The sequence below is a fragment of the Bufo bufo genome, chromosome 2 (assembly GCF_905171765.1).
Source record: "Bufo bufo chromosome 2, aBufBuf1.1, whole genome shotgun sequence".
Taxonomy (NCBI): Eukaryota; Metazoa; Chordata; class Amphibia; order Anura; family Bufonidae; genus Bufo; species Bufo bufo.
Genome location: NC_053390.1, coordinates 327,376,954 through 327,403,958, shown reverse-complemented (window position 1 = coordinate 327,403,958; position 27,005 = coordinate 327,376,954).

Genomic DNA, 27,005 nt, shown 5'->3' with positions numbered 1-27,005 from the left:
CTTAGATTAAAGTGTAAAAATTAAGTGCCTATTTTTTAAGCAAAGTCCTGTGCCACTCGGTAGGACAGGGGTTGGCACTGGCAGTGGGCACACTACAGTCAGTTGAAGTCGGCCTGACACACACTAGCAGCAGGCAAGCAGCTGAAATTACATTAAAGTGTAAAAATTAAATGCCTTTTTTAAGCAAAGTCCTGTGCCAGCCGGTATGAGTGGTGGGCACTGGCAGTGGGCACACTACAGTCAGTGGAAGTCAGCCTGACACACACTGGCAGGCAACTAACCTTAGATTAAAGTGTAAAAATTAAGTGCCTATTTTTTAAGCAAAGTCCTGTGCCACTCGGGATGACAGGGGTGGGCACTGGCAGTGGGCACACTACAGTCAGTTGAAGTCGGCCTGACACACACTAGCAGCAGGCAAGCAGCTGAAATTACATTAAAGTGTAAAAATTAAATGCCTTTTTTAAGCAAAGTCCTGTGCCAGCCGGTATGAGTGGTGGGCACTGGCAGTGGGCACACTACAGTCAGTGGAAGTCAGCCTGACACACACTGGCAGGCAACTAACCTTAGATTAAAGTGTAAAAATTAAGTGCCTATTTTTTAAGCAAAGTCCTGTGCCACTCGGTATGACAGGGGTGGGCACTGGCAGTGGGCACACTACAGTCAGTTGAAGTCGGCCTGACACACACTAGCAGCAGGCAAGCAGCTGAAATTACATTAAAGTGTAAAAATTAAATGCCTTTTTTAAGCAAAGTCCTGTGCCAGCCGGTATGAGTGGTGGGCACTGGCAGTGGGCACACTACAGTCAGTGGAAGTCAGCCTGACACACACTGGCAGGCAACTAACCTTAGATTAAAGTGTAAAAATTAAGTGCCTATTTTTTAAGCAAAGTCCTGTGCCACTCGGGATGACAGGGGTGGGCACTGGCAGTGGGCACACTACAGTCAGTTGAAGTCGGCCTGACACACACTGGCAGGCAACTAACCTTAGATTAAAGTGTAAAAATGAAGTGCCTTTTTTTTAAGCAAAGTCCTGTGCCAGCCGGTATGAGTGGTGGGCACTGGCAGTGGGCACACTACAGTCAGTGGAAGTCAGCCTGACACACACTGGCAGGCAACTAACCTTAGATTAAAGTGTAAAAATTAAGTGCCTATTTTTTAAGCAAAGTCCTGTGCCACTCGGGATGACAGGGGTGGGCACTGGCAGTGGGCACACTACAGTCAGTTGAAGTCGGCCTGACACACACTGGCAGGCAACTAACCTTAGATTAAAGTGTAAAAATGAAGTGCCTTTTTTTTAAGCAAAGTCCTGTGCCACACGGGATGACAGGGGTGGGCACTGGCAGTGGGCACACTACAGTCAGTTGAAGTCGGCCTGACACACACTAGCAGCAGGCAAGCAGCTGAAATTACACTAAAGTGTAAAAATTAAATGCCTTTTTTATGCAAAGTCCTGTGCCAGCCGGTATGAGTGGTGGGCACTGGCAGTGGGCACACTACAGTCAGTGGAAGTCAGCCTGACACACACTGGCAGGCAACTAACCTTAGATTAAAGTGTAAAAATTAAGTGCCTTTTTTTAAGCAAAGTCCTGTGCCACACGGAATGACAGGGGTGAGCACTGGCAGTGGGCACACTACAGTCTGTGGGCCTGCAGCTCCTCACACACAGGCAGGCCAGGCAACTGCAATATGTATATAAAGGAAAAAAAAAAAGCAGACTAATGTTGCAGCCCTAAAAAGGGCTTTTTGGGGTGCTGTCAGGACGCTGTCCTTACAGCAGAGATCAGATGAGTCTTTCAGGACTGGAGTGGACACTGAATTCACTAGCCTAGCTATCGATTTCCCAATTAAATCAGCAGCAGTTACAGTCTCCCTCCTCTCACTAAGACTGCAGCTTCAGAATGAATCTAAAATGGATGCTGTGCAGGAGGTGGGAGGGTCTGGGAGGGAGGGTATGCTGCTGATTGGCTGGAATGTGTCTGCTGACTGTGAGGTACAGGGTCAAAGTTTGCTCAATGATGATGTATAGGGGGCGGACCGAACATCGCATGTGTTCGCCCGGCAGAGGCGAACGCGAACAAGCTATGTTCGCCGGGAACTGTTCGCCGTCGGATAGTTCGGGCCATCTCTAGTGTGGACTCTCATTGCAATCTTTGGTGACCTTTTGGCGCCAGGGGTGGTGTGGAGTGGGCCCGGCATGCATGCTGGTAACTGCTTTCCGTGGATATAATGGAGGCCATTTTGGCACCAAAAATGACAGAAATTCAGGCGGATCCAGCATGCATGTGGAACCTGCACTTTCTGAAATATATGGTAGCCGTCATGGCACATAACAGGTAAAATTTAGTGTTAGGAACCTGTCTAACTAGAGATCGCCTTGACGTGCGGCAGACGGGCTCAAATAATTTTGTACAAAACGATTTGCCAAGCATCTCTAACTTATTAGTATAGCATTTGCAATTATGATGCAATTTTGTACTTTATTTGGTTTGCAGTGAGCTGTTGCATTGCATGTTTTATCGGATTTGAGTTAGATCGTAAAACTCAGATCCGACAGTATATTCTAACACAGAGGCGTTTCCATGGTGATGGGGACGCTTCAAGTTAGAATATACTAAAAGAACTGTGTACATGACTGCCCCCTGCTGCCTGGCAGCACCCGATTTCTTACAGGGGGCTGTGATCCGCACAATTAACCCCTCAGGTGCCGCACCTTAGGGGTTAATTGTGCGTATCATGGCCCCCTGTAAGAGATCGGGTGCTGCCAGGCAGCAGGGGGCAGACCCCCCCTCCCTCCCCTGTATTTAAATCATTGGTGGCCAGAGCGGCCCCCCTCCCTCCCCTGTATTTAACTCATTGGTGGCCAGTGCGGCCCCCCCTCCCTCCCTCCCCTGTATTTAACTCATTGGTGGCCAGTGCGGCCCCCCTCCCTCCCCTGTATTTAACTCAATGGTGGCCAGTGCGGCCCCCCTCCCTCCCCTGTATTTAACTCATTGGTGGCCAGTGCGGCCCCCCCTCCCTCCCTCCCCTGTATTTAACTCAATGGTGGCCAGTGTGGCCGGCCCCTCCTCCCTCCCCTGTATTTAACTCATTGGTGGCCAGTGCGGCCACCCCTCCCTCCCTCCCCTGTATTTAACTCAATGGTGGCCAGTGCGGACCCCCCTCCCTCCCTCCCCTGTATTTAACTCATTGGTGGCCAGTGCGGCCCCTCCTCCCCTGTATTTAACTCATTGGTGGCCAGTGCGGCCCCCCTCCCTCCCCTGTATTTAACTCAATGGTGGCCAGTGCGGCCCCCCCTCCCTCCCTCCCTCCCCTGTATTTAACTCATTGGTGGCCAGTGCGGCCCCCCCTCCCTCCCTCCCCTGTATTTAACTCATTGGTGGCCAGTGTGGCCGGCCCCCCCTCCCTCCCTGTATTTAACTCATTGGTGGCCAGTGCGGCCACCCCTCCCTCCCCTGTATTTAATATATGAAAGAAAAAACCAGAAAGAGGCAGCGCCTCTTGTGTGGAACCTTACAGACAATAATACAGAATTGCACTGATTATGCTTACCATGTGGTGTTGTGAAAAGTCACAACACCTATGTTTCGCCTTGCTGGAAATAATCCCGTCCAGTCTGCGGGGGATGGATCTGCATCTGCTGCCTTGGTCTATGCCCTTTTTCCGTCGCTCACGGAACTCATTGGTGGCCAGTGCGGCCGGCCCCCCCTCCCTCCCCTGTATTTAACTCATTGGTGGCCAGTGCGGCCTCCCCTCTCCCCATCATTGGTGGCAGCGGAGAGTTCCGATCGGAGTCCCAGTTTAATCGCTGGGGCTCCGATCGATTACCATGGCAGCCAAGACGCTACTGCAGTCCTGGCTGCCATGGTTACTTAGCAATTTTAGAAGCATTATACTTACCTGCGATGTCTGTGACCGGCCGGGAGCTCCTCCTACTGGTAAGTGAAAGGTCTGTGCTATAAGCAATGCGCCGCACAGACCTTTCACTTACCAGTAGGAGGAGCGCCCGGCCGGTCACAGACATTGCAGCCACACCTTGACTGCAGTAACTACATAGGCTATTCCCTTACTTTCGGGTGAACTAGCCGGGAGGGATAACCACCACCATTGCCCCGTGTCCCCTGATGAATCCTGGGGCATCCTCTGAAGAAACGCGTCGGGACACATGAGTACATCCCCACCCTATCCCCTTTAGTGGTGTCTTTGTGGGGTAACATCTCTATTATTTTTTGTATATGTGTGGTTCCTTTGGACGGGATTTTTTCCCTGTGCTAGGGCCTTACTAGGGTCACCTATACAGGAAGAGAGTTCCAGTCTGGGCCACCCCTTGCGGGGCTTTTTTGGACCCCGTCCCTTGGACACACCCTGTAGGGCGGACTAGGACAAGCAGGGAGGCAATAGGGCCAGTTGGTTAGACCTTCTAACACAGTCTCGCCCGCCTCTCCATACAATTGGTCCAGTCCACCACCTACATCTCTGTTTGTTATGTAATTGTCTAGGCTCACTCACCACACCAGGCTGAGTGTTTGCAGGTCTTACTCGTTGTATGTCTGTAGGGGCCGTCTTTTTAGCTCCTATACGTTATTAAAAGTGAAGTTTTACTAAGTATACTGCCCCTCATAGTTTTTCTGATTGTTAATTGAGCAGTATTCAGGGAGACACCATTGCCTCTCCTGACCGACCACCTTTAATCTTATTTGTTGTCATCAGGGGTATGTCCGGATTTCTGACCACGGGTTTAGATAGGAATATTTGGGTATCGGAGGCCAGCGTGTTTTTTTCTGAGCAATCCTTTGTTCAGAAAAAATACACCCCCACTTTGAATGGTGCCTTTTGAGAACTTACCAGGCTTTATAAGGAACACATTAGTTCCTGGTGGGAGGTACAGGGCCTAGAGCACTACATAAGACAAGGAATCGTACCTAGGGTCTTCGGATCACTCTGACTCCCGCACATCGCATTACGAATCCCGAATTCCTAAAAAAATGGGAGAGGGAGGCAACATCTAGTTCCCTAAAATTAATGCAACTTCTCTTGGATGAATAAAAATTGATTCTGGGTCGGGCGGAAAGCAGTCTCACTGAACAGATTGAAGTTCCAGTCTGAACCTGATTATTCAGTTAAGGAAGTACAATTACAAAATACGGTAGAATGGTATCAGTATCGACTCAAAGACCGTAAACATAAGCAATTCAACAGAGATTTTCAGGATTTCCGTGACAATAAAGTGTATCAATTTCTGACCAACCCACCCGCCACCCAGAACACAGATCTTTCCTCCACTGATACGGAAGCATCCGACGTGGAGAAAGAAAGATACCCCAAGAATAGGGGGCGTGGACGGGGATCATATAGACCCAGGGGACGTGGCAATCGCCCCAGACAGAATCCACAAAATCCCCCCCAAAACCTCCCTGTATTGGCATCAGGCTCCCCTTTTTTAGATCAAGGAGCACACTATTACCCCCTCAGGAGCCGGAACACCCAGTCATAGATATCACACGCGACTCCCCCCCCCTTTTAGATAAACGGGTCATAAACCTCTCCTCCCGCGTATTATCACAAATTGAACTTAAACTGTTGGGACGTGGATTATCCTTTGTTCCAACGAACAAGTTCGATATCTTCCGGTGGACAAGGGACCTTCACCTTTTTGCCCGAAGACTTAAGTGGCACAAATTCCACAAACTCAAAAATAGGAAGGAGAGTCGAGAACTGGGCGTTCCTGTCGATATCTTGAAGGACGTCCACTTTCTCTTCAACCTTGACCAGTTACCACCTAATGCCGAGGGGCTAGGTCCCTTTACGTCCCTGAAGAATAAAAGCATCAGAATGCCCCCTATGGGCGATGTATCCTGTGTGGATGTGTTCTTACAACACACCACCTCAGACCTGGCCACCATACACCCTGTCCCACCCAGGTTCAACTGTAGTAGAGAGGAGAGGATGGCCATTGCGAGCCTTGAAGGTGACAAAAACATCATAATTAAACCGTCAGATAAGGGGGGTAATGTCGTGGTGATGGATATGCCGGCATATAGAAGAATGTGTCTCTCCGTCCTGGAAGATGGGACTGGGTATGAAATACTTCCTAATAACCCTACCAGCAGTCTACAGGGGACTTTGAGACACATCCTTGAAAAAGCCAAAAAAGCCTCCTTAATTAGCGGTGAGGAATACGAGTTTCTGTACCCACTCCACCCGGTAACAGCTACCTTCTACTGTCTACCTAAAGTCCACAAGGAGACCACTCCAATCAAGGGACGACCAATCGTCTCGGGAGTTGGGAGTCTGTCTCAAAACTGTGGAATTTATGTGGACAAGGTGTTACGTCCTTTTGTGTCGGTTTTACCGTCCTACGTGAGGGACACTGGGGATCTGCTGGGGAAGCTGGAGGATATTTGTATTGAGCCACACTGGTTCTTGGCCTCCATTGATGTGGAGGCCCTATATTCCTCCATTCCACATGAACGAGGCTTGGAAGCCACCAGACATTATCTCAAGACTAGGGGCCAACAATTTACGTTGCACAACAAATTTACCCTCGAATTGCTAAATTTTATTCTGTCGAGTAATTTTTTCCTGTTTGACGGCCGTATATACCACCATCTCAGGGGCACCATGATGGGCAGTTCCTGTGCCCCGTCGTATGCCAACTTGCTCCTGGGCTGGTGGGAGGAGTCTGTAGTGTTTGGGGAACCATCACTGTGGTTCATCGAGCACATCGCTCTCTGGTCACGCTACATTGACGATATTTTCGTGTTGTGGAGCAGATCCAGAGAGAGATTTTTACAGGCTCATCTCTGAGTTGAATGTAAACAGCTTCAACCTAAGATTTACCTCTGTGATTGTTAAAGATCGCCTCCCCTTTCTGGATGTGGTTATTTGCAGGGACGACAAGGGCGGTCTGAGCACGTCCATTTATCGTAAGCCGACTTCTACTAACTCTCTGCTCAGGTGGGACAGCTGTCATCCTGTGCCCCTTAAGAGAGGAATCCCAACCGGACAGTACCTGAGACTAAAACGCAATTGCTCAGAACTCAGTGACTTTAAATACCAGGCTAGAGACCTGAGATCGAGATTTCAGGAGAGAGGGTATCCTGACAGGACCCTCAGACTGGCATACGAAAAAACTAAAGCACGTACGCAAACTGAGTTACTCCACCCCACAACCAGTAGGGCGAGTGAATCTCAAGGTACTGTCCGGTTAATAGGAACGTTTGATGCCGCGGCTTCCCAAGTGAAGAGAATCCTGGCACGGCACTGGGATACTCTCCTTATGGACCCAGACCTTACTGATGTTCTTAGCCCCACCGTCTCCCTCACTTTTAGGAGAGGCAATAACCTGAGGGACAGGCTGGTGCACAGCCATTTTGCCCCACCGGTGAAGCCACGGACGTGGCTGGACACACCCATGACGGGATGCCACAGATGCGGACACTGCAGTTTCTGTGGCAGCCTGTCACAAGGTAAGACTTTCACTGGGCAAACCAATAACACCGTTTACCATGTGAAGGGTTTCATAAACTGCCGCACGGTGGGTGTGATTTACCTGGTAACGTGTATATGTGGGCTTCGTTACATTGGCAAAACCTTTAGGGAACTGCGCAAGCGCATGGGGGAACATTTCGGGGACATCCGAAATAACAGAGATACCCCCATAGCGCGTCATGTACAGTTATCCCATGATGGACGCGTCTTGGCCATCAGCTTCATGGCCATTGAACGGGTTCTCAAACCTATACGGGAGAGCGATTGGAATAGACTCATTTTACAAAGAGAGTGCTGGTGGACGTTCACCTTAAACACGGTTGCCCCTCACGGTTTGAATGAGCAATTAAATTTCAGCTGTTTCCTCTAATCACCATTTTTTTTTGTTTGAATCAGGGGATCAGATTCTCGCTCATTTAACCCCTGTATATTTTTGGTCCAATATGTGGGACAATGGACACACACTGTCATGTCCCCTTTATGTAAGAGGGACAAGGAGGTTATGGTCCCACCAGACCAATGAGTGGTTTGCTCCCCCTTGGTGCATTCTCTCTTTACCCTATTTCTGAAACCTCTACTGGAGCCGAGCTCTCCCTACTAATATACCCTTAAGAGGGGGACGACCCAGTTATGTGTTATGCAGACCGGGGGAGCGGTTATGCATGTCCCTAATGATGCCCCAAGATGATGTTATACCTATCTGGTATGCAGCCTTACTTGGCCTCCTTTAATCATCTGGGACATCTCTGCTGTTGCTTTGCTCCGATCATGTGACCGCCGTCGTGACGCAAAAGCCTGTGATGTTGGCGCATCGCGACGGTCACGTGATGCGGAAGTACAGCCGTGCGTTCCACCTACAGCCCCATGAAACGCATGAGGGCTATGTGCGCATGCGCGAACATGTGATCGCGACCTTCCCGATCACATGGCCATGCTAGTGATACGCCTCCTATGGCGTCATGAATAGGCGCCGGAGGTTATGGGACGTTTCACATGGCCCTACAGCCCTTATAAGGGGGCGGCTTTGCCCCACTAGTTGCCGGTCACCCCACCACTGCAGACACCACCACCCTGGGTCTTTGCTTGAAGGTGGATCTAGAGCCATACGCCGACCGCTGCCAACAAAATGTAAGTGATTTGCCTCCATAGCCCCATATGGGTTGACTGATGGAGGTTCATCTATGTTACTTTACTTACTCTTGTTTTTCGCTTCTTAATGTTATCCTCAGACTCAGCCACACCTTGACTGCAGTAACTACATAGGCTATTCCCTTACTTTCGGGTGAACTAGCCGGGAGGGATAACCACCACCATTGCCCTGTGTCCCCTGATGAATCCTGGGGCATCCTCTGAAGAAACGCGTCGGGACACATGAGTACATCCCCACCCTATCCCCTTTAGTGGTGTCTTTGTGGGGTAACATCTCTATTATTTTTTGTATATGTGTGGTTCCTTTGGATGGGATTTTTTCCCTGTGCTAGGGCCTTACTAGGGTCACCTATACAGGAAGAGAGTTCCAGTCTGGGCCACCCCTTGCGGGGCTTTTTTGGACCCTGTCCCTTGGACACACCCTGTAGGGCGGACTAGGACAAGCAGGGAGGCAATAGGGCCAGTTGGTTAGACCTTCTAACACAGTCTCGCCCGCCTCTCCATACAATTGGTCCAGTCCACCACCTACATCTCTGTTTGTTATGTAATTGTCTATGCTCACTCACCACACCAGGCTGAGTGTTTGCAGGTCTTACTCGTTGTATGTCTGTAGGGGCCGTCTTTTTATCTCCTATACGTTATTAAAAGTGAAGTTTTACTAAGTATACTGCCCCTCATAGTTTTTCTAACTTGAAGCGTTCCCATCACCATGGGGACGCCTCTGTGTTAGAATATACTGTCGGATCTGAGTTTTCACGAAGTGAAAAATCAGATCTGAAAAAAACAGTTATGCAGACGGATCCGTTCTGAACGGATGCAAGCGTTTGCATTATAGGAGCGGATCCGTCTGTGCAGACACCAGACGGATCCGCTCCGAACGCAAGTGTGAAAGTAGCCTAGTTTCTTCATCAGTGTCAGCGTCTTCCTAAAAAAAGTTTATTATGGTTAGTTTTAATTGTTATTTTTTTATTGTTTAGTTGGTTTTGTGATTTGTGTCTGCGTCAGTGTCTGCGTCTTTAGGTAGTTTAAAAAAACACAAAAGAAAAAAAAAGGTTTCACTGTTATTGCTTCTATATAATTTTTGTTTTAATTATTGCACCAAAGTCCCCATCCCAATAAAGTTTTTCTCTAATTCCCTTATTAGAATTATTATTATTTTTTTTATATAAAAATATGAGGTCTTCTCGTGGGCGTTAAAGCAGCAGGGGTAGGGGAGCAGTTGGATCCAGTGCTGGACCGCTGCCAGCATGGGGCCGCTCCTCTACCCACCGAGGGGTGGACGCAGGTGTCAGGGGCGTCCGCCTCATTCGTGATTTTTTGGGCCGTGGCAGCCGGCCCATTTCCTCTCAGGATGCTGAGAGCCAGTGCCACGGAGTCCTCTGCCCCGGCTCCGAGCAGCAGCAGTTCGTCTCCTGTAGGACCAACCCCCAGCCCCCAAGAATCTTCCCTGCTCCTGTTTGAAAGCAACAGTGAGAGGGACATCTTCGGGGAGGTAATGCAGGAGGCTTAATTGCAGTTCAGTCCTCATGGATGGAGGATGGAGGAGGAAGTGGAGGGGGTACAGCCTGTATGTACTCCAGTGACATCCCTTCCAACAGGTGTGGGTGGTTTCAGCCTGCACCTAGTCAGACCCAGGCGTCAGCGAGGGAACAGAGGAGCCAGGTCAGGGGCTCCACGTCTACTGTTCACCTCAGTCCACCACTGGTTGGCCCTGGGTCTGGCATATTGGGGGACGAAGAGGAGGGTGACTGAGAATGGGTGCCACCTCCCTTGTCAGGCATCAGCAGCACTGATGAGGAGGAAGGTAGGCACCCAAGGCAAACTGTGACAGGTTGCCACGGAGCCTAGCGTCAGGGGCTCCACTGGTAATGGCAGTAGGAGGAGGCAGCAGCAGCCAGCTCCACCTGTGCACACTGAGCCCGAACAGGCGCAAGTCAGCACCACCCCATCTGACAGGAGGTCGGTGCGTAAGTCGCCTGTTTGGGCTTACTTCACCCTGGCAGCAGATGATGTCACAATTGGCATTTGTAAGCTGTGCCATGCCAAGGTGAGGAGAGGGAGGTCTGTGGCTCAGCTGGGTACCACTGCCCTCACCCAGCACATGCGAGTCAACCACTGGCGGGAGTGGGAACAGATGCAGGGTGGTCGTAGCAGCAGTGCCACCAGCAGTGTGCAGGGGACAGCAGCTCCTGCCACTGTACTGCAGCCACCCCAACCACTTCCAACAAGGCATTACCACTCCCCCGCTCCCTCTCCTAGAGGTACTGGTACCGGCATCCATACCTCTGCCTCCACTGCACCCTCCTCTATGTCCTCCAGTGATGTCCGGCGCGCCCTAGCTCTCGGGGACCGATGCGTGCGTTCACTCAATGGGCTCCTGGCAAGGTTTATTGCGCAACATCTGCTGCCCGTAAATCTTGTGGACAGCAATCCAGTCAGGCAGATGTTGGAGCAGGCAGAACTCAGATGGCGTGTCCCCGGCCACCATTTCTTTGCCAGGACCGGCGTCCCTGCCCTACACCAGCACATTGTGCAGAATGTATATCTGTCGCTGGATCATACTGTCAGCGACAGGGTGCATCTGACAATGGATGCTTGGACTAGCAGACATGGGCAGGGACGATACATAAGATTTAATGCCCATTGGGTGTCCTTTCGAGGTGCCGGAGAGGGATCAGCGGCATCTGACTTTGTGGTGCCGCCCCGGGGTGTCCAGGGGAGAACTGCTGCTCTCCCCCCACAAGCCACTGTCTCCACGGCAGCGGAGCCGCCCAGCAAGCGTCCTTGTAGCTACGCAAGTGTGTGTCCTTTCCGCTGCCAGGCCGTGCTCTAGCTTGTGAGCTTAGGGGAACGGAGACACACTGGACCTGATGTTCTGGCCGCACTACAGGCTCAGGTCTAGAAGTGGCTGACACTCCGCAGGCTAGAGGCAGGTATGGTTGTCTGTGACAACAGCAGCAACCTACTCACCGCCCTCCATGCTGGCAGTCTCACACACGTGCCCTGCATGGCACATGTCCTCAACCTTGTTGTACAGAAGTTCCTCTGCACATACCAAAAGATGAGTGACATTGTGCCAAGGGTACGGAGGATGGCCAGCCACTTACGACGCTCCCCAACCGCTGCCGCGTCCCTGTCTAAACTGCAGCAGGACAACAGCCTGCCCTCTCACAGGCTGATTGTGCACAGTGTGACGGGGTGGAACTCCACCCTTCACATGCTGGAGAGGCTGTGGGAGCAGCAACGGGTGGTGGGGGAATACCTGCTGGACCTAGGCACTCCAGGGCCATCACACCCACTCCCCTACATCACTAATGCGGAGTGGGGACAGATACAGCAGGTCTGCCACGTGTTGGCCCCATTTGAGCAGGCGACCAAGATGATCAGCTGGGAGCTTCCCGTGCTCCCTATAGTGTTCCTGCTGGACAGGACACTAGATCGCCTGCTCGAGGCTGGAGAGAGTGCCTTGGTGGAGCAAGAAGAGGCAGCAATGCTCCACCAGGACCAGGCCCAGGATGAGGAGGAGGAGGAAGAATTTGTCGACGTCCAGAAATCTGGGCCTGGTCAGGAGGGAGAGCCGGTGCTGGGGGCACCATTAGTCTGGGGGTGGGGCAGCTCCCACCGGGAGCAGCAGCAACAGCAGCAGGAGGACCAAGAGGTCATGGTCCCGGGCAGCCATGAACAGTCACAGCGGGCTGTCCTCTTCCCTGTGGCTGCCCACATGCTGCGATGCCTCAGGAGGGAAACCCGGATCAGGAAAATAAAGGAGAGGGATGATTATTGGTTGGCCAACCTTTTAGACCCTTGCTGCAAGGGGAAACTGGAGCAGTTCATCCCAGCCAGCCGGAGACAGGCCCGGATGGATCAACTATGGGCCTGTCTGATCAAGCGCCTGGGGCAGGCAAATCCTCGGCCTCACGCTCCAGTTCTCCCTGCCCATCTCACCCAGCAGGTGGCTGGCCCCAGCAGCACCAGCCGAGCAGGTGACCTTATGGGTGAGATGAGGTCATTCGACCAGTCTGCGTGACCCAGCAGCAGCAGTCACCACCAGCGGCTGGCCCGCATGGTGGCAGACTATATGGGGTCCGTTGGTGCTTCCAACAACATGAGCACCGACGATCCCATGGAGTACTGGGTTGCCAGGCTAAACACCTGCCGTGAGCTCGCTCAGTATGCGCTGGAGTTACTATCTTGCCCCCCTTCCTGCGTACTGTCTGAGCGGACATTCAGTGCGGCAGGTAGGGTGGTCACCGACAAGCGAACCCGTCTGTCCACTGGACAGACTTACATTCATCAAAATGAACAAGTCCTGGATTGGCAGTGACTTCTTGGCCCCCGCTGTCGGTTTAGGCCGTTGAAGGGTCCCTTGTCCATCCCTCTCCTTGTCTCTCCCTCCTAAACTCCGTTGTTTTTTATTTATTTTTTACATTATTTATTGATCTATTTAATTTTGTATTAATTTAATATTTTTAATTAAGAATTTATTTTATTTTATTTATGTCTATGATAAAAGATTTATTTGTTTAATTATGAATTATTAAATGTATTTATTGATGTATATAATTATTTTAGTTTTTTATTTAATGCTGTTATTTAAAATATATTTATGTTAGAATGTTTTTATATAGCTGTATATTTATTTATTTAAATCATGTAATTCTACATTAATTGATTGATACAGGTTAGAAATTTTTAATCTATGTAATTATTTATATATTTATAATTTAGTAAATTTTTATAATGATGTATTTTTTTATATCATAGAAATTTAATGAAATTAAAACTATTTTAAATATTAGTTTTTATCTTTACTTTCATATTTATGTAATGATTAAATTGAGGTATCGTTTATATGTCGATTAATTTTTTAATTTATTGAATGGTTGTTATTTTATTACATTTACTATATTTTCCGGCGTATAAGACGACTTTCTAACACTAGAAATTCTTTTCAAAAGTCGGGGGTCGTCCTATACGCCGGGTATACTCAGATCCGATGGTATATTCTAACCCCCAGGCGTTCCCATGGTGACAGGGACGCTTGCCTGGGGGTTATAATATACAGGGACCCGCGGCTCAGAGGAGTATACATTTATTAACTGTAATCCGTAACTTTAGCTTTAAATCAGCGCTCATCTCTTTACTAGGGTACCTTACTCTCAGCTCCGGTAACAAGCAGTGCGGGCGGCGCTCACTCACTAGGTGGCGCAGGCGTGTGACGTCAGTGAGTGAGCGCCGCCCGCACTGCCTGTGCAACCGCAGTGTTCTGCTACTGACTCGATGTGCCTGATAACAAAAATCATAGCAGACCGGTGCGTGCGGCGTGTCTACTTAATCTAGTGATAATTTTTGGTGTGGTAGCAAAATGTAAAAATAATGTAAATAAACATTTTACAATGTTATATATTGCAATTAGTATGCATGTTACAGCATTCCTGCTGCACACTTAGTACCTGCTGCTGTCAGAGATGTATTATTTTAGTTATAGTGTTGCCCTGGTCTGGTAGGGCCCATTCCTGGGAACACATTCCTGCTGCCCAATCTGAAGCTGCTGTTTTCAGAGGTGTCTTATTTTAGTTATGGTGTTGCCCTGGTCTGGTGGGGGCCCATTCCTGGGAACACATACCTGCTGCCCACTTTGAACCTGCTGCTGCCTGTCCTGCTTAGTTATTCAGAGCTATGTTTAGGCCTTATACTCGACAGTTTCCATCTTCCATCCTGTTGATGCTGCTGATGTCTGTCCTGATCATGCTGAGTTATGTTTAGTCCTTATTCTACAACATTACCTTTAAATGCTGATGCTGCATGTCCTGCAGAGTTATGTCGAGTTATGTGTAGGTCTTATACTTGACCATTTCCAACTTCCATCCTGTTGATGCTGCTGCCTGTCCTGATTAGTGATGAGCGGCAGGGGTTATATTCGAATTCGCAATATTTCGCGAATATTTTGTAGAGTAGTCGTCAAATATTCTCGAATTTGAATATTCGTTATATTCTACATTCTTTTTTTTTACTCGAAAATCGGCAAGGTAATGATCGCGTGATATGCAAATATTACACGATCAATACAGGTGTGGGTCAAAAACGAATATATAGCACTATAGAATATAGTGCTAGATATTCATTTTTTAGAATATTCGTAATTTTTTTCCATCTGAAGTTATGATTCCTCCCTGCTTAAGTTGCTTGTCAAGCAACTTAAGCAGGGAGGAATCATGACTTCAGATGGAAAAAAATTACGAATATTCTAAAAAACAAATATGTAGCACTATATCGAATATAGTGCTATATATTAGTTTTTTAGAATATTCGTCATTTTTTCCATCTGAAGTGAACAGTATCAGTGTTCACTTCAGATGGAAAAAATGACGAATATTCTAAAATACAAATATATAGCACTATTTTGAATATAGTGCTATATATCCGTTTTTTAGAATATTCGTCATTTTTTTCCATCTGAAGTCATGATTCCTCCCTGCTTAAGTTTCTTGACAAGCAACTTAAAGGGTTTCTGTCACCCTGCAAAACTCATTTTTTTTTTTTTGGATAGTTAGATTCCTCATAGTGCGATATAGGAGAATATAATGCTCTTACTTACTTTCATGCGGCCGATTCTTTATAAAACGAACTTTTATAATATGTAAATGAGGGCTCTACCAGCAAGTAGGGCGTCTACTTGCTGGTAGCTGCTGCAGAAATCCGCCCCCTCGCCGTGTTGATTGACAGGGCCAGCCGTGATCTCCTCCTCCGGCTGGCCCTGTCAGTAATTCAAAAATCGCGCGCCTCGCGTCATTCGGCGCAGGCGCTCTGAGATGAGGAGGCTCGTATCCTCAGCACTCCCTCAGTGCGCCTGCGCCGATGACGTCTTCTCTTTTGGTGATGTCATCGGCGCAGGCGCACTGAGGGAGTGCTGAGGATACGAGCCTCCTCATCTCAGAGCGCCTGCGCCGAATGACGCGAGGCGCGCGATTTTAGAATTACTGACAGGGCCAGCCGGAGGAGGAGATCACGGCTGGCCCTGTCAATCAACACGGCGAGGGGGCGGATTTCTGCAGCAGCTACCAGCAAGTAGACGCCCTACTTGCTGGTAGAGCCCTCATTTACATATTATAAAAGTTCGTTTTATAAAGAATCGGCCGCATGAAAGTAAGTAAGAGCATTATATTCTCCTATATCGCACTATGAGGAATCTAACTATCCAAAAAAAAAAAAATGAGTTTTGCAGGGTGACAGAAACCCTTTAAGCAGGGAGGAATTATGAATATTCGAAAAACTAATATATAGCACTACATTCAAAATATTTGCGAATTCTCGATGTTGCGATATTTGCGATAAATATTCCTAATTCGAATATTCGTGCTCAACACTAGTCCTGATCATGCTGAGTTATGTTTAGGTCTTATACTACAACATTATTCTTTATGTTGCTGCTGCTGCCTGTCCTTCTGAGTAGAGTTGAGCGGACACCTGAATGTTCGGGTTCGACGGGTTCGGCCGAACTTGACCCCGAACCCGAACCCTATTGAAGTCAATGGGGACCCGAACTTTTGAGCACTAAAATTGCTGGAAATATGTCATGGAAAGGGCTAGAGGGCTGCAAATGGCATCAAAATGTGGTTAAGAGCAATGTGGATAGGGAAATGACTTTAAATAACATAAAATAGGTAAAAATAAAAAATAATAATCTTGATCTAGGAGGACGAGGTCCATATGGAGTAGGAGGTTGAGGAGGCGGTGGATGAGGCGGTGTAGGTGGAAGCGGCGGTGGAGGTGGAGGAGGAGGAGGTAGCCTACACAGGTTTTTGGTTTTAAATTTTATTTTTAAAATTAGGGTACACCCCAAAACATTGGGAAATATAACCTGTGATAACCCCCTCCAGTCATACTAAACACACATTCAGACAATACACTGGCTGCAGGGCAGGCCAGCACCTCCAAGGGGTAAAGGACAAGCTCAGGCCATGTGCCCAATTTGGAGACCCAGAAGATGAAGGGGGCAGACCCGTCAATTAGTACGTGTAGGCGTGTGCACACATACTGCTCCACCATGTTGGTAAAATGCTGCCTCCTGCTAAGACGTTCCATATCAGCTGGTGGTGCTGGTTGTTGTGGCGTGCTGACAAAGCTTTTCCACATTTCCGCCATGCTAACCCTGCCTTCTGAGGTACATACCATGCACCTACCATGGTGATCACGGGTGGCGGGGAACAGGGTTCCAGGCCAGAGAGGGAGCGTGAGAAAAAGAGACCACACCCATCGAGGATTCATTTTTTCAAATTTAAAATTATAGAGTTGAAATATGGGAGAAATTATTAAAGCATAAAAGTGTAACAACTTTTCAAAGTTTAAGCATTAAATGAAAGGATGTGGCGCGCATTAATTACTGAATAATTTAAAAATTTTTATTCCCTGTCACCTATGCATAGCAGGTGTTTATTCACGTCCAAAACTGTATAATGTCAACCGAAGAATGTAACAGAAAAATTATTGAAATTTATTAAGCTATCAACTAGGTAGAGGAGGGGTATATTACACCCAAAAATTGTTGAATTTCACAAAAAAGTTTAACCCGAGAATTTTTTTTTTTTTTTTTTACCGGTCTACTTGGTATAGCAGTGGTACTATACACCCAAAAATGTGTTAATTTCACCAGAAAATGTAACTGACAATTTTTTAAATTTTTTTTACCGGTCTACTTGGTATAGCAGTGGTACTATACACCCAAAAATTGGTTCATTTCACCCGAAAATTTAACTGACAAAGTAGTGAAATGATATAAAATAAAATATGTACAAATTCTTTTTTTCAATTTGATTTGTGAGGTGGAGTTCCATATGGAGTAGGAGTTTGAGGAGGCGGTGGACCTTGCGGTGTAGGTGGAAGCGTCGGTGGAGGAGGACGAGGTAGCCAACACAGGTTTTTGGTTTAAATATATTTTTTTTTAATTAGGGTACACTCTAAAAGAGTGTGAAATATCCAAAATACAAAAATGAGCAATTGCGCTACAGTATAACAATGGCTGGTTAGTGCCGGTATACATGTCTATTCTACACAAGGTACGGACAAGTCCTGAGGGATCCATGCCTGGTTCATTTTAATGAACGTGAACTTGTCCACATTGGCTGTGGACAGGCGGCTGCGCTTGTCTGTGATGACCCCCCCTGCCGTGCTAAACACACGTTCAGATAATACACTGGCTGCAGGGCAGGCCAGCACCTCCAAGGCGTAAAGGGCAACCTCAGGCCATGTGCCCAATTTGGAGACCCAGAAGATGAAGGGGGCAGACCCGTCATTCAGTACGTATAGGCGTTCAGTACGTGTAGGCGTGTGCACACATACTGCTCCACCATGTTGGTAAAATGCTGCCTCCTGCTAAGACGTTCCATATCAGCTGGTGGTGCTGGTTGTTGTTGCGTGCTGACAAAGCTTTTCCACATTTCCGCCATGCTAACCCTGCCTTCTGAGGTGCTGGCGGTGCCCCAGCTGCGTTGGTGACCTCCTCCTCATCTTCTGCCTTCGCCTTGTGCTTCCACTGTGCCCCCGCTGTCAGGTGGGAATGCCACCAGCAGTGCGTCTGCCAACGTGCGCTTGTACTCGCGCATCTTACGATCACGCTCCAGTGACGGAATTAAGGACGGTACGTTGTCCTTGTAACAGGGATCCAGCAGCGTGGCCACCCAGTAATCAGCACAAGTTAGAATGTAGGCAACTCGGCGGTCGTTGCGGAGACACTGCAGCATGTAATCGCTCATGTGTGCCAGGCTGCCCAGAGGCAACGAAAAGCTGTCCTCTGTGGGAGGTGTATCGTCTGTGTCCTCTGTATCCCCCCCATCCATGCACCAGTGATGGCCATGAGCTGGTCTGGGTGCCACCCTGCTATAAACATGGTTCCTCCTCCTCCATCTCCTCCTCCTCATCCTCCACCTCGTCATCCTCCAGAACAGTGCCCTGGCTGGACAATTGTGTACCTTGGGTTTGTGGGTGCAGGAACCCACCCTCGGAGCCTCTTGGGAATGACTGGCCGGAAACCTACGAAATGATCCCTCTTCCTCCTCCTCCTCCTGTGCCACATACTCTTCCATCATCGCCAGCAGCGTTTTTTCAAGGAGGCATAGAAGTGGGATAGTAACGCTGAGAACGGCGTTATCGGCACTGGCCATGTTGGTGGAGTACTCAAAACAGCGCAACAAGAAACACAAGTCTCGCATGGAGGCCCAGTCATTGGTGGTGAAGTGGTGCTGTTCCGCCGAGCGACTCAACCGTGCGTGCTGTAGCTGAAACTCCACTATCGCCTGCTGCTGCTCTCACAGTCTGGCCAGCATGTGCAAGGTGGAGTTCCACGTTGTGGGCACGTCGCATATGAGGCGGTGAGCGGGACGGCCGAAGTTACGCTGCAGCGCTGACAGGCGAGCAGCAGCAGGGTGAGGATGCCGAAAGCGCGCACAGACGGCCCGCACTTTATGCAGCAGCTCTGACATATCGGGGTAATTTTTAAGGAATCTCTGCACCACCAAATTCAGCACATGTGCCAGGCAAGGGATGTGGGTCAAACCGGCTAGTCCCAGAGCTGCTATGAGATTTCGCCCATTATCGCACACCACCAGGCCGGGCTTGAGGCTGACTGGAACAAACCTCTCATCGGTCTGTTGTTCAAGGCCCGTCCACAGCTCCTGCGCGCTGTGGGGTTTGTCCCCCAAACAGATACGTTTTAAAACTGCCTGCTGTTGTTTACCCCTGGCTGTGCTGAAGTTGCTGGTGAAGGTGTTAAGCTGACCGGATGAGGAGCCGGTAGAGGATGAGGAAGCGGAGTAGGAGGAGGAAGCAACAGGAGGCAAATTGAAGCACCCTGCAATCCTCGGTGGTGGAAGGACATGCGCCAAACTGCTATGCACCTTGGGCCCAGCCGCCACTGCATTTACCCAGTGTGCTGTTATGGAGCTATAACATCCCTGACCGTGCTTACTGGTCCATGTATCCGTAGTGAGGTGCACCTTGCCACAGATAGCGTTGAGCAGTGCACACCTGACTTTGTCCCCTACTTGGTTGTGAAGGGAAGGGATGGCTCACCTTGAAAAGTAGTGGCGGCTGGGCACGACGTACTGTGGGACAGCCACCGCCATAAGGCCTTTAAAACTATCCGTCTCCACCAGACGGAATTACAGCATTTCAAAGGCCAGTAATTTAGAAATTCTGGCCTTTAGGGCTAGGGATTGCGGGTGGGTAGGGGGGCACTTCCTCTTCCTCTCCAGCGTTTAGGAGATGGAGAGCTGGACGCTTCCGTGGGACATTGTGGAGATGCTTGATGACCCAGGTGGTGGTGTTGCTGGCAGATCCTCTGTTTGCGGGGTGGCAGGTGGCACTGTCACTCCAGAGGTGGATGAAGAGGCCGAGACTGCAGCAGAAGAGGAAGCAAGAGGAGCCAGAGACCTTTCTTGGTTTTTGAGGTGTCTACTCCACTGCAGCTCGTGCTTTGCACTTAGATGCCTGGTCTTGCAGGTTGTGCTCAGGTTGAGAACGTTTGTGCCTCGCTTCAGGCTCTGATTGCACAGCGTGCAAACTACTCATGTCTTGTCGTCAGCACATTGTCTGAAGAACTGCCATGCCAGGGAACTCCTTGGAGCTGGCTTTGGTGTGCTCAGTCCCTTGGTGCGGTGGGCAGTTGCAGGCGTACTGTCTAGGGGACGGCCGCTCTACTTTTGCAACCTGCTCCCTCTTCTGCTGTGCTGGTGGCTCTGTGCGACCATTGCCTCTTCCTCCGAATGACATAGGTCACTCGCATGACCTTGATTCCATGTGGGGTCGAGGACCTCATCGTCCTCCACATCATCTTCCAGCCAGTCTTCACCCCTGCCTTCCATGTCAGTCTGCACACTATCGAAAGCCCCAGCAGTTGGCACCTGTGTTTCGTCAACATCCTAGACGTGCTGCAATGGTCCTCCCATGTGCTCATCTTGAAAGATGAGTGGTTGGGCATCGGTGCACTCAATCTCTTTCACTTCTGGGGCAGGGCTAGGTGGATGCCCCTGGGAAACCCTGCTAACAGAGTCATCAAAAAGCAAAAGAGACTGCTGCATGACTTGGGGCTCAGACTGCTTGGCTGATTTGCAAGGGGGTGAGGTGAAAGACTGAGGACATCGGCTGCAGGTGCCAACTGTGGTCTTTCAGCAGGAGACTGGGTGGGAGACAATGTGAAGGGACTGGATCCACTGTCAGCAAACCAATCTACTATCCCCTGTACTTGTTCAGGCCTCACCATTCGTAGAGCCGCATTAGGCCCGACCAAATACCGCTGTAGGTTCTGTCGCCTACTCGCACCTGAGGAAGGGGTTTCACTTGTGTGTGTAGCTGGCACAGATCGACCACATCCTTTTCCCTGCAACAGGAGCTCCACTAGCAGCACCACGACCTGGGCCACGTCCCTTATTTGACGCTCTCCTCATATTTCTCGAATTTAGGATCTTGCCCTAACTGGGTGTTTAATTAATAGTAGAATAGAACGACAGTATGTAAAGGGTGTATCTCACATGACTTGAACCAGACTAGGCCTCAATTAAAGATTTGTTTGCCCAAAATGGCTGTATTTCAAATACCTGAATCAAACCCCTGTATTTAAAGGGTGTATCTTACATGGCCTGAACCAGACTAGGCCTCAATTAAAGATTTGTTTGGCCAAAATGGCTGTATTTCAAATACCTGAATCAAACCCATGTATGTAGAGGGTGTATCTCACATGGCCTGAACCAGTGTAGGCCTGAATTAAGGATTTATTTGCCCAAAATTGCTGTATTTCAAATGCCTGAATCAAACCCCTGTATGTAGAGGGTGTATCTCACACGGCCTGAACCAGTGTAGGCCTGAATTAAAGATTTCTTTGTCCAAAATGGCTGTATTTCAAATGGTTGTATTTCAAATGCCTGAATCAAATCCCTGTATGTAGAGGGTGTATCTCACACGGCCTGAATGAGTGTAGGCCTGAATTAAAGATTTCTTTGCCCAAAATGGCTGTATTTCAAATGCCTGAATAAAACCCCTGTATGTAGAGGGTGTATCTCACACGGCCTGAATCAGTGTAGGCCTGAATTAGACATTTCTTTGCCCAAAATGGCCATATTTCAAATGGCTGTATTTCAAATGCCTGAATCAAACCCCTGTATGTAGAGGGTGTATCTCACACGGCCTAACCCACTGTAGGCCTGAATTAAAGATTTGTTTGCCCAAAATGGCTGTATTTCAAATGGCTGAATCAAACCCCTATATGTAGAGGGTGTATCTCACACGGCCTGAACCAGTGTATGCCTGAATTCAATATTGGTGCACCAAATGGCGGTATTTCAAATCTCTGAATCTAACCCAAATGTATTAAGGGTGTATCTCACAATGACATATGCAGCAAAGGCTGCCAAATAAACTTTTTTTTGCCCAAAAGGGTGTTTGTTTAATAACTCAATATGGCAGCAGTATATAACCCAGGAATTTCAAAGGTGCTTATGCTGCAAAGCCTGAAATAGTGTGTATTTTGCCGCAAAAAGGGTGTTTTATTAATGAAATAATATAAGCCCTGTATATACAGGGTGTATCTCACACGGCCTGACCCACTGTATGCCTGAATTCAATATTGGTGCACCAAATGGCGGTATTTCAAATCTCTGAATCTAACCCAAATGTATTAAGGGTGTATCTCACAATGACATATGCAGCAACGGCTGCTAAATAAACGTTTTTTGCCCAAACGGGTGTTTGCTTAATAACTCAATATGGCAGCAGTATATAACCCAGGAATTTCAAACATGCTTATGCTGCAAGGCCTGAAATATTGTGTATTTTGCCCCAAAAAGGGTGTTTTATTAATGAAATAATATAAGCCCTGTATATACAGGGTGTATCTCACATGGCCTGACCCACTGTAGGCCTGAATTCAATATTGGTGCACCAAATGGAGGTATTTCAAATCTCTGAATCTAACCCAAATGCATTAAGGGTGTATCTCACAATGACATATGCATCAAAGGCTGCCAACAATTTTTTTTTTTGCCCAAACGAGTGTTTAACAACTGAATTTGACAGCAGTATATAAGCCTGTAATTTCACACGTGCTAATGCTGCAAGGCCTGAAAATAGTGTTTTTTGGCAAAAAAGTGTGTTTTTAAAACCCCAGAAAATGATGGGTGTATTTCTAGCTTAAATTGCACACTGACTAATCCAGATGTTGTAGATTGCCAGAAAAGTGTTTTTTTTTGGTAACAGAATATGAAAGCTGTATATATTAATCTTGAATTTAACACTTGCAGATCAGGAAAATACAGTTTTTTGGCAAAAAAGTGTGTTTTTAAATCCCCAGAAAATGATGGGTGTATTTCTAGCTTATATTGCACACTGACTAATCCAGATGTTGTAGACTGCCAAAAAAGTGTTTTTTTGGTAACAGAATATGAAAGCTGTATATATTAAACTTGAATTTAACACTTGCAGATCAGGAAAATACAGTTTTTTGGCAAAAAAGTGTGTTTTTAAAACCCCAGAAAATGATGGGTGTATTTCTAGCTTAAATTGCACACTAATCCAGATGTTGTATATTGCCAAAAAAATTGTGATTTTCAATGTCCCAAAAGCTCAGATGCAGTGCTGGTGCACTGAGCTTGCATAAAATGGCCGCCGCCACCCACCTAACTAACAGAATTCTAAAAGTTTGTATCTTTTGGTCAATGAGCTCAGGGCAGGGTAAAACGATAGTGCCCTGCACCCACACAACTATTTGTCTGTAAATCGCTGAGTTAGATTCTCTCCTATTCTCTCCCTGAAATCACAAGTCCAGCAGCATCCTCTCCCTACTCTTGTAACAGCAGAGTGACGTGCAGCGCTACGTGACTCAAGCTTATATAGAGCCTGGGTCACATGCTGCTCTGGCCATTCTCAGCCATGCCATTAGTAGGCATGGCTGTGATGGCTTCTAATGTCAGACAGTTAATCGCTTGTTGATTGGCTGCTCTGCAGCCTTTCAAAAAGCGCCAAGAAAGCGACGAACACCGAACCCGAACCCGAACCCAAACTTTTACTGAAATGTTCGGGTCCGGGGTCCAAAAATCCTAAAGTTCGGTACAAACCCGAACTTTACAGTTCGGGTTCGCTCAACCCTACTTCTGAGTTATGCCGAGCTATGTGTAGGTCTTATACTCGACCATTTCCAACTTCCAACCTGTTGATCCTCCTGCTGTCTGTCCTGATCATGCTGAGTTATGTTTAGGTCTTATACTACAATATTACCTTTATGATGCTGCTGCCTGTCCTTCTGAGTTATGCCGAGCTATGTGTAGTCCTTATACTCAACCGTTTCCATCTTCCATCCTGTTTATGCTGCTGCTGTCTCTCCTGAACATGCTGAGTTATGTTTACTCTTTATATTACAATGTTACCTTTAAATTATGATGCTGCCTGTCGTGCAGAGTTATGCCGAGTTAGGCTACTTTCACACTTGCGGCAGTGTGATCCGGCGGGCAGTTCCGTCGTCGGAACTGCCCGCCGGACCTGCCGATCTGCCGCTGACTGAAAGCATTTGTGAGACGGATCCGGGTGCGGATCCGTCTCACAAATGCATTGCAAGGACGGATCCGTCTCTCCGCTTGTCATGCGGACCGACGGATCCGTCTTGTACATTTTTTCACATTTTTACCGATCTGCGCATGCGCATGCCGAGAATGACTGATCCGGCATTCCGGTATTCTGAATGCCGGATCCGGCGCTAATTAATTCCTATGGGAAAAAATGCCGGATCTGGCGTTCAGGCAAGTCTTCAGTTTTTTTCGCCAGAGAGAAAACCGTAGCATGCTGCGGTTTTCTCTTTTGCCTGATCAGTCAAAACGACTGAACTGAAGACATCCTGATGCAAACTGAACAGATTGCTCTCCATTCAGAATGCATGGGGATAAAACTGATCAGTTCTTTTCCGGTATAGAGCCCCTGTGACGGAACTCTATGCCGGAAAAGAACAACGCAAGTGTGAAAGTAGCCTTATGTGTAGGCCTTATACCGTTTTCATCTTCCGTCCTGTTGATGCTGCAGCTGAGTTAAGTTTAGGCCTTATATTACAACATTACCTTTAAATTCTGATGCTGTCTGTCCTGCAGGGTTAGGCGAGATCGGTGTAGACCTTATACTATGGTGTTACCATTTACCTGCTTTGGTCTGTCCTGATCCTGCAGAGTTGAGGCGAGCAATGTGTGGCTCTTAGACTACAGATTTCCCATTTACATGCTACTGTCTGTCATGATCCTGCATTCTTTGGGCCTTTGATTTGTATGCTTTCTACTGTTGCGTTACTATTTAACTGCTACTGTCTGGCCTAATACTGCCAAGTTATGTGTCTGCATTATAGTAAAGTGTTAATAATTAACTGTTGATGTTTTCTGTCCAGATCATGCTGAGGACAACCAGCATGGACCACTTATTCGCCCTTGTACTTTGACAAGTATTAAGTATTATATTTCTCGTAAACTGGTGTGCATGTTTAATATTTGCGCATGTGCACTATTTATTTTATATTGTCAAGAATTTTTATATATATATTCATAAACTTTTTAATAACATACAATCATGTGGTGTTACGCTTCATTCACCAAAATATATATATATTTTTATTTTATTTCAGTTTATAAGTTATATTTTTGCTTTTATTGGGTTTTAGGACTGATTGATAAACCTAATAAAAGTTTGTTATTTTATTTTCTTTATTATTTACATACGGACTTAGGTTCAAACATGTGCTGTCTGTTGTCCTGGAAAGGATGCCTGACTTCCGTGTTGACCTCTCTACATGGTTGGGTGTGACTGGCGTTATACTCATCCATGTGGTAATCCGGTTTTGGAAATGGAACGTTATTGCCACATGTATATATAGATATATACATTTATATTTAATGTTACTTCTTGACAATTAGGTAATGATTATTTGCACATGCTAATTTAATGTAAATCCAGATTTAATACTTGCGGTATAAACTGCTGACTGTATAATATTCTTGAACCCATATCACCATTTTGTGAGTGATTCTACTCATTGCATCACATGTTTATGTCTGTAAGAAGGAAGCTATGCTCCGACATGCACAGTTAACCAAACGGGACGCTATATCGGATTCATGCCAACTCCTCGATTTTTACAATATTTGTTAAAAATGTCATTAATTGAATTTAAGCCAATGTTACTATTAAACATAGTGTTATTGAGGTTACTAACCTGTTCACTGTATGCATACTTGAAAACAAATTTTTTTAAGTATATTTTTTTAAAGTATCATTTTATTATCAGGTTAAATTTTGTTGATGCGCTTAATAATATATATATATATTTTTTAATTCTACACATTTGGTATTTAGACTTGTACTTGGGACTATTAGGTTTGGTCACTACTACTTGAGAAAGGTCCCATTGTGTTTACAAAAATGTTAATTAATGTGTAATAAACACTCATTTTATGTCAGAACTTACAGGGCATTTTTTTTTTTTTATATCTGATATATTGTACTATGTTATATTGACCTTTACAATATAAAAAAAAAATTATGAAATGTAAAAAATTTATGTTGAAAATGAATTTTTTATGACTGGGAGAACACTCTTTATGTAAGCGAAGAAAAAACATGCTGTAGTTGGAATTGTATAATTTTTTTATAGTTATTTAATCCGTCTGTCGGGGCCCCATTCCTGTGAACATTTTCCTGCTGCAAACTAAGAACATGCTGCTGTCTGTTCTTGCTGAGTTAGGCCAAGCTATGTGTAGGCTTTATAATACAACGTTAACTTACCATCTGCCTGCTGATCTTGTCCTGATCCATCAGAGTTATGTGTACTCCTTATACTACACCGTTACCAATGACTGCTGCTATTATCCTGATCCTTCAGAGTTATGTGTAGGCCTTATACTCCACCATTACTATCTACCTGCTTCCCGATACTGCTGCTGTCTGTCCTGATCATGCCAAGTTATCTTTGGGCCTTTTGTCACACCACATTACCTGCTGCTGCCTGTCCTGCTGAGTTAGGCCAAGATATGTTTAGGCCTTATACTCGACTGTTACTATCTACCTGCTGCTGATACTGGTGCTGCTGCTGTATGTCATGATCATGCTGAGTTATCTTTGGGCCTTTTGTTACACCACATTACCTGCTGCTGCCTGTCCTGCTGAGGTCGGCCAAGATATGTTTAGGCCTTATACTCGACTGTTACTATCTACCTGCTGCTGATACTGGTGCTGCTGCTGTATGTCATGATCATGCTGAGTTAGGCCGAGTTATGTGTTTGACTTAAACTACACCGTAAACTTAACATCTCCCTGCTGCTGTTGTCATCATGATCCTTTGTAGCTATGTGAAGG